Source organism: Hypanus sabinus, chromosome 6 (genome assembly GCF_030144855.1).
Source record: "Hypanus sabinus isolate sHypSab1 chromosome 6, sHypSab1.hap1, whole genome shotgun sequence".
NCBI lineage: Eukaryota > Metazoa > Chordata > Chondrichthyes > Myliobatiformes > Dasyatidae > Hypanus > Hypanus sabinus.
In genome coordinates this window covers 95,594,990-95,608,143 of record NC_082711.1, presented here as the reverse complement: position 1 = coordinate 95,608,143, position 13,154 = coordinate 95,594,990, and the positions used below count along the sequence as shown (strand labels likewise).

Here is a 13,154-nt window from a genome sequence, read left to right as displayed (position 1 = left end):
CCTATTGCCTTCTAGCTTGTTCTCCTTCCCCTCCCCCTGCTTCCTTATTTTGGCTTCCCTCCCACTCCTTTCGAGCCCTGATGAGTGGTTTCAGCCCAGAAAGTCGACAATTTATTCATCTCCATGGATGCTGCCTGGCCTGCTGTATTCCTGCGGCATTTTGTGTGTGTTACTCTGGGTTTCTGGCACCTGCAGATTCTCTTGTGTTTATACAAATGGAATTTGTAAGGTATCTGCATTGCAGCTCAGTTTTGTGTAATCATAATATCATTAAGAAAAACTAACCATTTTCCTAGAAGTATTTTGATCATGCCTTTTATTTTAGTTACATAATGCAAGACCTGTGTGTTTTATTGGAAGGCAGTGGTACAGATAGAATGAACGCTTTAGCTCTATTTGTGAGCTATCCTTTCTGTGAACTATGACAGCTTACATTCTTTACACATAAATATTGCATAACCGTTCGCTGTTTTTTAATGCTCAGATATCTCTTACCTTTTCCCCATTATTTTCATCATTCAAATTTAGAAAAAAATGTAAATCAAACTATTTACAAAATCATAATCCCCATGTACTACTTGATTACTTTTTGCTTCATTGTGTATACATAATAATAAGAAAAGTTTGAAGATCAACATGAAAGATTTGCAAACCAAAACTCACAGCAATGGTTGTGAATGTTTTCTGGTGACGTATCACTCCTCATCCATAATACTACAGCTGTCATGTGTGCCTTTGATAGTGATATCTAATAGCTACAGGACCTTTATCAATTAGCTGACATCTTACCCCAATGTAATTGTCATTGTGAACCAACAGAAAAAAAGGAAACAATGCCACGAATGACAATAATTGTTTCCTAAGGAAGACATTGCCCAGAGTTCGACAAAAACAGCCCAGGGACAGCCCTGAGCATTACTTTCACAAGTTCAAAGATGAGCAACTCTCCCAGCCCCTCTACTCCCTGGGTTCTTGAAATGATGTGACATGGGATTTATTGCACATGCTGTGATGTCCCACAAAATGGCAATCTGCTATGACTTGACCGTCTACAAGGTGCGTGGCAAGCGACTTTCCCCCATGGATGAGGGTTTCTGACTCAGCACTGATGTAATGCACAATGGGTATCTAGGCCGTGTAAAAAATCCATCTAATGTGATCTCAGAGTCAACGGTGCATCTATGTTTAACACTACTTGTTCTCCTGCAGCAAAAAGTGTGGACAGTGAGGATCAAAGACATAACACTGTACCGTATTGTCAGCATGCAGTCTATTACTGATAACAACTGTCTTTTGAAATAAAGAATCTGTGTATGCTCTAATTTGTACAATTCAATAGCTCTGCTTTGTAGTACATTGGTGTACTGTCACTTTGGAAAAAAAGCAAAGGCTGAACAAATAAAACATTTTTCCCATTAGGTTGATTTTGAATCCTCATTTGAGGCACAGGGGTATAAAGAGAGGGGTATTATTTTTAAGGATTAGTCTTTGAATCTGTATCAGGGTTGGAGTTCACATACACAATTCCAAATATCCCTGAAAGAAATGTACATGTCAATAAATCAAAGACAGCAGGGCTGGTCTCAGCTAGAATCACCCTGAAGCCCTAATACCAAATAACCAATCAATGCTTATTGCCATAAATAATTACCATTTTCTGAAAAAGTAGAAATTTTCTTTGAAAAGAGCCAATAGTCATAGTAAACAAAGAAACACGCAGAAACTGCTGGAGGAACTTGGCAAGTCAGACGGCATCCATTAGTTGACATGCTGGGCTGAGACCTTTCATCAGGACTCGAAAAGAAGGAGGTAGAAGCCAGAATGAGGTGGAAGGACAGGGATTGAAGTAAGAAGCTGGGAGATGATAAGTGTAAGAGGGGGAGTCTAGATGTTCCAGGGTTTAGATGTTTTAAAAGGGACAAGGAGGGAGGAAAAAGAGGAGAGGGCAGTGGCATTGATAATCAGGGACAGAATCTCAAATGCATAAAGGGAGACTATCGTGGAGGGTTTGTCTACTGAATAAGTGTGGATGGAAGTTAGAATCAGAAGGGAGCAATCACTCTATGGGGAGTATTTTATAGTCTGCCAATCACCCCCCCCCCCCGCCCCCCATAGCAATAGAGATACTAAGGTGTATATCAGGAGGCAGATTTTGGAAAAATGCATAATTACAATGCTGTTGTCATGAGTGACTTCAACTTCCCTAACATTGATTGGCACCTCCTTAGTGCAAAGGGTTTAGAAGAAGGGGAATTTGTTTGGTGTGCCTAGGAAGGATTCCCAACACAATATATAGGCAGGCAGTTCTATGTTCTAAAGGGCTAAAGAAGGAGGAATCTAATAGGAGAGGATAGTGGATCATAAAATAAAGGGGAGGAGGGGAACTGGAGGGAGCTGATGGGCAGCTGAGAAGAGAAGTGATGAGCGGATAATCAGAATGGAGAAAGGAAAAGAGAGAAGGGAGAAAGGGAATAATTACCGAAGTTAGAGAAAACAAAAGAGGAAATTTGTTTTTGCAGAAAATAACTCAGATTTTAAAAAAAGTTAGAGTAATATAATTATTTACATCCATAAGAAATTAATCAAATGCTATTTGAAGTAAGTTTCAGTGCAGTGTCATAGTTTAAAATAGCACAGGAATTTTTACATTGATAAATTCAAGGTCACCTTCCACTCAAACACCTTCAATATTCACACAAGTAAAGACTGACTGATACCCTAGTTGCCCTTAAGAAGGCAGTTGGAACCAACTTGCATCTTACTGGTGACTGTACTCTCATAGTGCTATTGGATAGGACTTCCCAGAAAAATGAAAGAGCAGGTATGGAGAGGTTGTTTCCAATAGTGTGAGAGTCTAGGACCAGAAGGCACAGTCACAGTCGATGTTCCAGGCCGAGTCCCTAACTCAGGATGAAGGGACCTGATGAGTGGTCTCGGTCCAAAACAAACTGTTTACTCTTTTCCATAGATGCTGAGATCCTCTTTGGATTTCCAGCATCGGCAGACTTTCCTGTAATTCTAAATTCACCATGGATCCCGTGCATCCTAACCTTCTTGAGGAACGATGTGAGACCTTGTCAAACACCTTACCAAAGTCCACATAGACAAAATGCATTGCCCTATTTCAATCATCTTCAAAAAACTAAAGTCGTGTAAGACATGATCTGCCCTGCAAAATGCCATACCAACTGTCCTTAATTAGCCGAATGCAAGAATCCTAAGAATATTCTCCCATAGCTTCCTGACCACTGTGTGAGTCTGACCAGCTGCTAATTTCCTGAACTGTCCCTATTTTCCTTCTTAAGTAAAAGACTAACATTGGCTAATATACAGAATCTCATCTATGGCTAGAACAGATACAAAAAACCTAGTCATGGCCCCAGCAATTTAGGGAGCTAGTTTTGGGAAACTTGATAGAAAGTGAAAAAGGACTTTGAAGTTTGTAAACTCAGGATTACTACCCATACCACATGTGAGTGAGGTGAGAAATAGATACATAGTGCAGTTCAATGTGTGGCTAAGGAATTGGTGCAGGAGGCAAGGCTTCAGATTTATGGGTCATTAGGTCAGTGGCACCTATACAAACAAGACAGTTAACATCTAAGCTGGAGTTGAACCAACATCTTCACTAGGAGATTGGCAGTATTAAACAGGAGGGTTTAAACTGAAGTGGTAGGAAGAAGGAAACATGACAATAGAACAACAGGTGTCAGGTTCAGGGTAAGAATGATGACACGAATTGTAGGACTGAAAGGATGGAAAGCAAAGTCAGGCTAATAAACATGATGAGACTGTTTGACTGAAATGTGTTTAGAACATAGAACACAGAAACCTACAGCGCATTACAGGCTCTTCAGTCGACAATGTCGTGCCGACCGTGTAACCTACTCTAGAAACTGCCTAGAATTTCCCTAGCTCATAGCCCTCTATTTTTCTAAGCTCCATGTACCTATCTAAGAGGATCTTAAAAGACCTTATTGTGTCCGCTGCTGCCGACAGTGCATTCCACACACCCACCACTCTGTGTTTATTTTTACACGGTAAAGAGGATAAAGTCCAAGTATGAATCAGTGTATTAGATTATCATTGTCATCATTAGAGATCCGGTTTCATGAGGTACAAGACTAGCAGTTCAACATTCTTGGATTTTGTTGTTTTAGATGTAATAGTGGGAAGGTAAAAGAGGTGGAGGTATTGATTGCACTACTAATAAGGGAGAAAGCCGCCACTGTACTCAGAGATGATATACTGGAGAGCTCATCTACAAGACAGTTGGAGTGGTTCTCAGAAAGAAGAATGATGCAGTTACTCTGATGAGATTATACTATAGCCTCACCAGTAGCCCTTGAGAGGTGGAGGAACAGGCATGCAGATTATGGAAAGATGCAGAAACAACAGGGTTGTCATAGTGGGATCTTTAACTTCCCTAGTTTTTTATGGAACTTCTTAACTCAAGAAACTTAGATGAGGCAGAATTTCTTCAGTGCATCCAAGAGGGGCTCTTGAAACAGTATGTGAGATGTCCAACTTGAGAAGAGAACTTGGTTGTAGACCTGGTCGTGGAAAAGGTGCCAGGTCAGGTGATGGACCTGACAGTGATCGTGATAATTTTGGGTCGAGTGACCACAGCTTATTAAGTTTTAAGATAGTTATGAGGAAGGATAAAATTGGGCCTTGAAGGAAGGTATTAAATTAGAGCAAGTTAAGACAAGAGATAGGGAAACTGGTTAGGAGCTTCTGCAGCTGGGCAAATCCACATCTGATTACAACCAGCTGATGAGAATTCAGGATTGGCATATACAATAAGGAGGAAAGACAACAGTGGTAAGGTAAGGGAACCTTAGGTTACCCAAGTGGTTCTAAACTTAGTCAGGAAGGAAAAGGAATCAAGATTTTGGAAGCTAAAATCAGACTGCGACCTTGCAGCTATTGTTGACAATAGCTTTTCCAGTGAGCCTAATCCATTATATGCATGCTTTGAACAGAAGGGGATTGGAATATCACCACCCTCTCTAAAAGCATCCAATGCACCTGAACCCACAGTTCACCACTGTGGACATAAGACCAGCCATCAGTTATGGCAGGGTTTACATATCATCAGGGTCTACAAAATGAAGTGGGGCAGCATCGCAGACAATATCCCATCCCTTCCCAATGAACTTAATGCATTCTGTGCACGTTTCAAACTGAAGGGGTTTGTCATTTCGCCATCCACCCTGACAATCACTAATGGCACCTAAACCCACCATCATTATTACGGACGTATAATCATTCTTCCAAAGCATGAACCTGTAGAAAGCATGTGGCCCAGATAGTAACCTAGACATGTCATCAAATGTTGTGTAAGTCAGCTGGTGGGGTATTTTCAGACATTACGAATACTCCATTTCATTCTGAGCTTCTCACCAGCTTTAGGAAGTCTACTGTCACCCGAGTACCTAAAGAAAACAAAGTAATGTGTCCAGTGGCCCTGAAAACCACTATCACTGTGTTTCAGGAGGCTGGCCATAACACACATTAATTCTAGCTTTTTAGACAATCTCAATCTACTGCAATTCGCCTACTGCCAAAACAGGTCTATGGCAGATGCCATTGTCCTGCCTGGCCCGACACTTCTCTCTGGAGTATCTGGACAATAAAGGCATGAACATCAGACTACAGCCCACCATCAATACTATAGTTCAATGCAAACTAATCTCCAAATTCTTAGATCTAGGACCTAGCACCTCCCTTTGCAATTGAACCCTTGACCTCCTGACCAAAGGCCTGTAATCAAAAAGGATATACAACAATATCACTGGCATGATTATCCTCCGCACTGGTGTCTCACAAGACTGCATTTTTGGCCCCCAGCTCTACACCCAGCACACTTATGACTGCATGCCCAGATTCTGCTCTAACCTCATCTACTCGTTTGCAGATGATACCACTGTAGTGGACCATATATCAAATAATGATGAGTTAGGGTGGTGGGGTAGGAAGTGCAGAATTTCCTGCTTATATTTGCAGTGCTGTAGTCAACAGAACAGTGAGCATTACTAATAGCACATCTCGGTTCAACCACACCTATTTTTATCAATGTACCTTAGAAAGCATGCTATTCAGGTGCATCATGCCTTGGAATGGCAACTGTTCTGCCCATGACAACAAGAAACTACAGAGAATTCTGGACATAGCACGTCACATCACGGAAAACAGCCTTCACTTGCTGCCTCAGTAAAGCAGCAAGCATAGTCAAAGACCTGTCCACCCCAGTCATTCTCTTTCTTACCTCTCCCACTGTGCAGAAGATACAAAAGCCTGAAAGTGCATACAACCAAGAAAGCTTATATTCTGTCATAATAAGACTATTCAACATTTCCCTAGTATCTTAGGATAAACTCTTGACCTCAATTTGCCACACTATGACTTTGCACCTGTCCACCCACAGTGCACTTTCTCTGTAATTGTAGTACTATTCTGCACTGTTACTGTTTTACCTTGTACTACTTCAATCCATTGTTGTTATGAACTGATCCATGAAAATATAATGCAGGACAGGATTTTCACAATACTTTTGGTACATGTGACAACAATAAACCAATTTATTAATATCTATCAGCCCCAAATGTCCTGGAAGAGAGCCCATTGGCACATATATCTGAAGCTATCCCTCCATCAATGTCTATCTTCTGGTAATTTCTACCCCCTCCAGCTTCCCTCCTTTTTCACTCTCTGTTCTGGCTTCTCTCTCACCCTTTGCCTTCTCCTCAGCTGCCTATCACCTCCTCTGGTGTTGCATCTTCTTCCCTTTCTCCCATGGTCCACTCTCCTTCCCTATCAGATTTCTTCTTTTCTACTCTGAAAGCTTTGTGTTCCCTATCTGTAAACAACTAAACTGAAAAGAAGATTTAAGCCCGATCTGATATGGCTATCTATGGGTTAAACTGTATCCACCCACTCTTTAAGGACTAGTTTATTTCCCTGTCTAGCCTTTGTGGTGAGGTCTAGCTGCCAATACCCACTGATGAAGCTGTGGGGCCCAGCCCCCTCCATACCAAGGAGGAGATGCTTCCAGCTAGTGAAGTAGTTTGAACTGTTTATTTCGGTTTTAATGATAAACATTTAAATTTAAATAAATACTTAACACACATTTAAAACTCACAGAGGATTTCTGACATAAAAGATTTCAAAATTACAAAATATTGACAAACTACAAAGGATTTCCAAACATAGGTACAGTTCTTACGAACTAGAAGAACATACCAATGACTTACAGATGAATGAGTCATCTATTGTAAACTGAAGGCTGAGGAATGAATTCTAGTTGTTCTTTCTGTCACTCCATCTTTCTGTCATTCTTCTCCTCATTCCTAACAGTTCTCAGTGCTTTCTCATTTATATATACTGTTTTGCTATGAGAAAATATCATCTATATGTGATGTTTTCCAGTTAACTTTGCTGGGACTAAGTCATTTACACAAATATTCTAAGAGCTTCTAAGGAAAACTGTGCAAATCAATTAGCTGTAGTTGCCTAGTTTAATGTCGGCCAATGAACATAGCCCAATCGTCTTGCATTTGTCTAATGCAGACAAGAAGTCTTATGGTCACATCACTTTGCAAACCACATCTCTTAGCAGCCAGCCTAGGTGAACTTTTCACTTCAAACATGTTACTGCTTGCAATTTGCATTAAGAATGAAGACTGATTCTTGTTTACAACAAGAAGCTGAGCAAGGAATATCTATTAGAAGTTTAACCTTGTCGCAAGCAACCCTTTGTAAAGGTTATGTTGCTGTAGTAGAAAGCTGAGGTTAGCAATAAGCCTCTTGGGCCCTAGGAAGTGAATATCTATTTATTTATTTTCCCCCCTCCTTTTTTTCTCTCTCTCCCCATCACTCTTTGCCTGTTCTCCATCTCCCTCTGGTGCTTCCCCCACCCCCTTTCTTTCTCCCTAGATTTCCTGTCCCATGATTCTTTCCCTTCTCCAGCTCTGTATCACTTTCGCCAATCACCTTTCCAGCTCTTAGCTTCACCCCACCCCCTCCTGTCTTCTCCTATCATTTTGGATTTACCCCTCCCCCTCCTACATTCAAATCTCTTACTATCTTTTCTTTCAGTTAGTCCTGATGAAGGGTCTCGGCCCGAGACGTCGACAGTGCTTCTTCCTATAGATGCTGTCTGACCTGCATTCCACCAGCATTTTGTGTGCATTGCTTGAATTTCCAGCATCTGCTGATTTCCTCGTATTTGCCCTAAGGAAACGTAATGTTTTACATTTTTAGTCAAGAAGAGGAAAAGCAGTAAGATATGCAGCTGAGAACTAACTTGTCTTACAATGGTTTTGTGGATTGATGTCATTAAGTTGCATTTAAACAACCAAGGTTAAGTTATTGGGCTGGTGCCCAGGGTCCTGGACAATTTAACCAGAGATACAAGTACAGATAGAAAATATAAGTTAAATTATATCTGTATTTTAGAGAAGTTAATCTCAGTAACTATACTGACAAAACTACTGGAATTATTTTTTTTAAAGTTCTAGTTCCTCAAAGTCACCCATAAGAATTCAAGACAGTAGCAGAAGAAGCAAGCTATCTGACTCCTCAAATCTACTTCAACACTTTGTGTGATCACTCTCTGTCCTCAACCATTTAAGAACATAAGACTATAAGATATAGGAGCAGAATTAGGCCATTTGGCCCATTGAGTCCATTCTGCCAATTCATTGTGTCTGTTCCATTTCCCTTTCATCCCCAATCTCCTGCCTTCTCCCTGTATCTCTTCATGCCCTGACTAATCAAGAATCTATCAACTTCTGTCTTAAATATACTGAATGCCTTGGCCTTCACAGCTATCTGTGACAATTCCATAGATTCACTACTCTCCAGCTAAAGAAATTCCTCCTTATCTCTGTTCTAAATGACATCCCTCTATTCTGAGGCTGTGTCCTCTGGTCTTAGACTCCTGCACAAAAGGAAACATTCTCTCCACATCCACTCTATTGATGCCTTTCAACATTTGATAGGTTTCAATGAGATCCACCTCATTCTTCTGAATTACAGTGAATACAGGCCTAGAGCCATCTAACGTTCCTCTTCTGTGCCTGTTTCACAGAACCCTTAATTTCCTGATGTTTCAGTCAACCTTCCACCTCCTCTTGAGAAAAATCTGCTATCCCACTTTGATTTTGAAAGAAATAGACATTATTCGTTAAAAGAACAGGGCTGTTCAGCAGATGTAGAAACAATCCATTGCGATATTTTAGTGCAAGTACTTTAAAGATAAAGACCCGACTTCTGATGAATTGTGGCGCAGATGATATCATACATACAATATCTACTGAACTTTATTCACTAAAGACACATTCTTCCAATCTATCTCATCATGGTCTTTGCACTGGGCTACCTGCACTATGCTTTCTCTTTAACTACAATACTATATTCTATGTCTTATTTTCTTTTTACTAACTCGGTGTAATTACGTACGGCACATAAAACAATGCTCTTCACTGTATCTTGTTTCATGTGGTAACAATAAACTAATATTATCCAAAATTCTGCAAGTTCCAGTCAGTGGAAAGAAGCAAATGTAACTCTGCTATTTAAAAAGGGATGGAGAGAGAACGGCAATGTAGCAATTAGCCTGAGCTCAGTAGTAGAGGAATTGCTGGAATCTTTTCTTAAGGATGTGGGAAATAATAATAGAATTGGGCATGGACTTATGAAAGGAACATCATACTTGACAGAAATGTCACATACACAAAATGCTAGAACTCTGATTTCCTCCAGCATTTTGTGTGTTGCTTGGATTTCCAGCATCTGCAGATTTTCTCCTGTTTGGGATTGGATTTAACAAAAATGCGTTAGTTTCTTAAGGTTGTAATTTGCAGAATAAATAATGAGCTAGAACATAAGGCTAAGTGAACGAGGGGCAATATAGGACATGGAATATAATATGGAAAAATGCAAGGTCATAAATTTTTTTAAATCCATACATTAATTGGATTTCTCTTCCAAATGAGTTTGCAACATGCATTCCTGGTAGTGGATGCCATAAAATGTGAATTTATAAAATCACAGTGCTAGCTCTACTAGCTGATGACACTTAGAGGACTATCTGCTGTGCAAGGCCTTGCTGAAAAAATTTGGAGCCCGCTTTGTGGAGTAGGTTACTGGTAAAAGATCCATTGAAGAAACAAAATCTTTACTTTTCAACAAGGTCATCATTAACCTGAACCCCATCACAACTCCTCACAAACTTTCATTACTCATAACTCTAAAATTCTACCTCAACCTTTAATATATAGAGTTTACTGAATACTAACATTTTGCTTCTTATACAAGGACACCAAAATTTCTCTGAACATATGTATAATATTATCTCAAATGCCAGACATGAACAACCTCACAATTCCTTGCATTATATTTCCTCTCTCTTCACTTTACCCACTCACTTTTTATCCTTTAACAGACTTTCTGTCCTTATATTACAATAAATATTTTACACAATACACCTGATTCCTTTCCTTTGCCCCAGCACCAATCCCAGTGGTACCCAGTAGTTACTGCTTGCCATCCTGAGTGTGGCCTATTTACTATGTCCAATTCCTTTTGCAATAGCCTAAGCACTGTGATGGCTTCCTGCTTAACCGCAATATTGTGAGCTGTTTTCTTGTGCAATAACATTCCACCTGGCACCGTACTGAATGGCCTTTGAAAATCCAAGTATACTCCATCCATTTGTTCCCTCTTAGTTCTATATTCTCAAAGAACTCAACTACATTTACCAAACATAGCTTCCTTTTAATACTATCATCTTGATTCTGTCTAATTGTATTATGATTCTCTAACTGTTATGTTGCCAGATCCTTAATAATAAATTCCAACACTTTTCTAATGACTTTTGTTAATTTAATTGGTTTGTAGCTTTGTTTTGTCTTTCCCCTTTTTCCTGAATATTGGCAGTATACATGCAGTTTTCCAAACCACTGGGATGTTCCCAAATACTATGGAATGGGTATTAAACACTCCAGTTTCCTCTCACATGCCAAAAAATAATGGGTGGTGACAGGACAGTTGTCCATTATAAATAGACCCATGTATGTTGTAAGTGGTTGAATCTGAGGGAGTTTGTGGGGAGAATAAGATAGGCTGGGTAAGCTTCAGATAAATAGGTACTTGATGTTCAGTTCAGACTTGGTGGGCTAGAAGGCTTATTTCTATGCTGAATTTCTACCACTGCCTTTTCATTCCCTTGATCTCTTGCTAAAATAAACTGTATTTATTTTTGCTACTCACTTCCTTTCTGGACAAAATTTTACTGAATCTGTTTCCATATTCCTTGCTAATATGCTCCAATATTACCTTTATATTAATTCCTTTTAGCTAACCTTTATTCATCACTCAACTTCTCCTGATCCTCGGACCTACTACCATTTCACTAATTTTAACACAACCTTATTTGCTAGTCAGGTGTGGATTGTTATTTCTGAATTATGTGTACCTTTGCTGATAATTATGAAATGTTTCTTAAGTGTTTGCTTCTGCTTATGTACCACCATACTCGTTAATCTAATTTCTCAATCCATTTTAAACTACTCTCCCTTCAAATCTAGCAAGTCCTAGCTGATGGAAACACAAGAGATTGTACATACACCAAGCAATTTCACTGAGGGAGTTAATAGTTCCAGCAATATCTATGGGAGGAAAGGAACTGTCGATGTGTTGGGTCAGGACTCCACAGATGCTGCTCCACCTCCTGAGTTCTTCCAGCATATTGTTTACAGCTTTAGTTTAATTCAAAGTTGAGACCTTAGCTTGTGGATCTGGGACACATTCTGAAAGTGAAGGCTTATGATCATAGTGCATTTAATAGGCAAGTGAGTAACAAATGCTCCTGCACCTGTCAGAGTTTCCTCTAACACTTCCGAGTATAAAGGCAGCCTACCGGCGCAAGAGTCACTGCAAAGTTTCCCGATGACTAAAAAAAGTTATTTTCTTGTGCCTTAAAAGGTTAATGCTAATTAAGAGAGTTAAGAGCAAAATGAGACAAACTGTTTACTAGCCCTGGGCCTAATGTAGTTAGGGATATAATGCAGTCAACATTGAATGAGAAAGCACAGAAGGCAGAGAGGAATGAATTCCAGCTACACTGAAGAAGCAAAAGGATATGAACATTGATTTTAAGATGAAAAATATTATTAGAATTAAACTAGATTTAAAATGAAGAGTATGAAGGTATCAAAACTAAACTGAAGAGCCACAGTGAGCCACCAACACCGGTCATGGAGCATTAGTTAATGTGTATGAGGTGCTATGGAGATTGATGCAGGCAGATACACAATTTGCAATGTATTAAGGCTTGGGAGGCTTCAGAAGAGAGCTTTCAACAAGTTGAGGCACAAGATAATGATAGATTAGAGATTTAAAATTATGGACACAACTTAGTAATATTTACATTAGAAGAAAGAAATCTCTATCACAGAGCTAAATTGAAGATTCAAGATTCATTTATTATCAGAGAATGTATAAATTATACAACTTTGTGATCTGTTTGCTCACAGGTAGCCACAAAGCAAGAAACACAAAAGAAACCAATTGAAGAAAAAGGAATTAAATTAAATGTAAAGAACTGCACTCAATGCGCAAAAGAAAGAAAAGATAACTAAAAATTGAATAAGATATGCAAGATGTGGCTGAAATTGTAATTTGATCAAAGTCACAAGCAACACAACTGATGAAACTGAAGGGACAGGAAAATGGAGCTCAGAATGAGTGAGAAGGATGATCTTAAATTTATCTCCAATCAGCTAGGGCATTCATCCAAACCAACATCAGAGTGACCTCCGGGTCATCAAGCAATAGCTTTGGAATCAATATATATGAGAGCTGATACTATGATTTCAGATACTGTCACCAAAAGTAGCATATAATTGTTGGAGGAGGAAAAGGAGGAAGACCAGCAGTGACAAAAGACAGGAGCCATCAGAAATCAAAATGTGACTTTTAGTGATGCGAAAATATCCTGGGCTGTGTTTATTCATTTGATACTGCAAGTTTATCTAGTGAAGAGCATTATATGATTGCAATGCCCTTCAATAGACAGTAGACAATAGACAGTAGGTGCAGTAGTCGGCCATTCGGCCCTTCTAGCCAGCACCGCCATTCACTGTGAT

The 13,154-nt window shown here is 39.5% G+C and overlaps 1 protein-coding gene and 1 long non-coding RNA gene across 3 annotated transcripts in view; one reads left to right on the top strand and one right to left on the bottom strand.

Annotated features, from left to right (window-relative positions):
* The window catches only part of LOC132395707 (uncharacterized), a 45,968-nt gene that overhangs the window by 7,828 nt on the left and 24,986 nt on the right, over positions 1 to 13,154 (bottom strand). The window lies entirely within an intron of this gene.
* The window catches only part of dgkb (diacylglycerol kinase, beta), a 797,915-nt gene that overhangs the window by 759,981 nt on the left and 24,780 nt on the right, over positions 1 to 13,154 (top strand). The gene's annotated exons all lie outside the window — the stretch shown is intronic.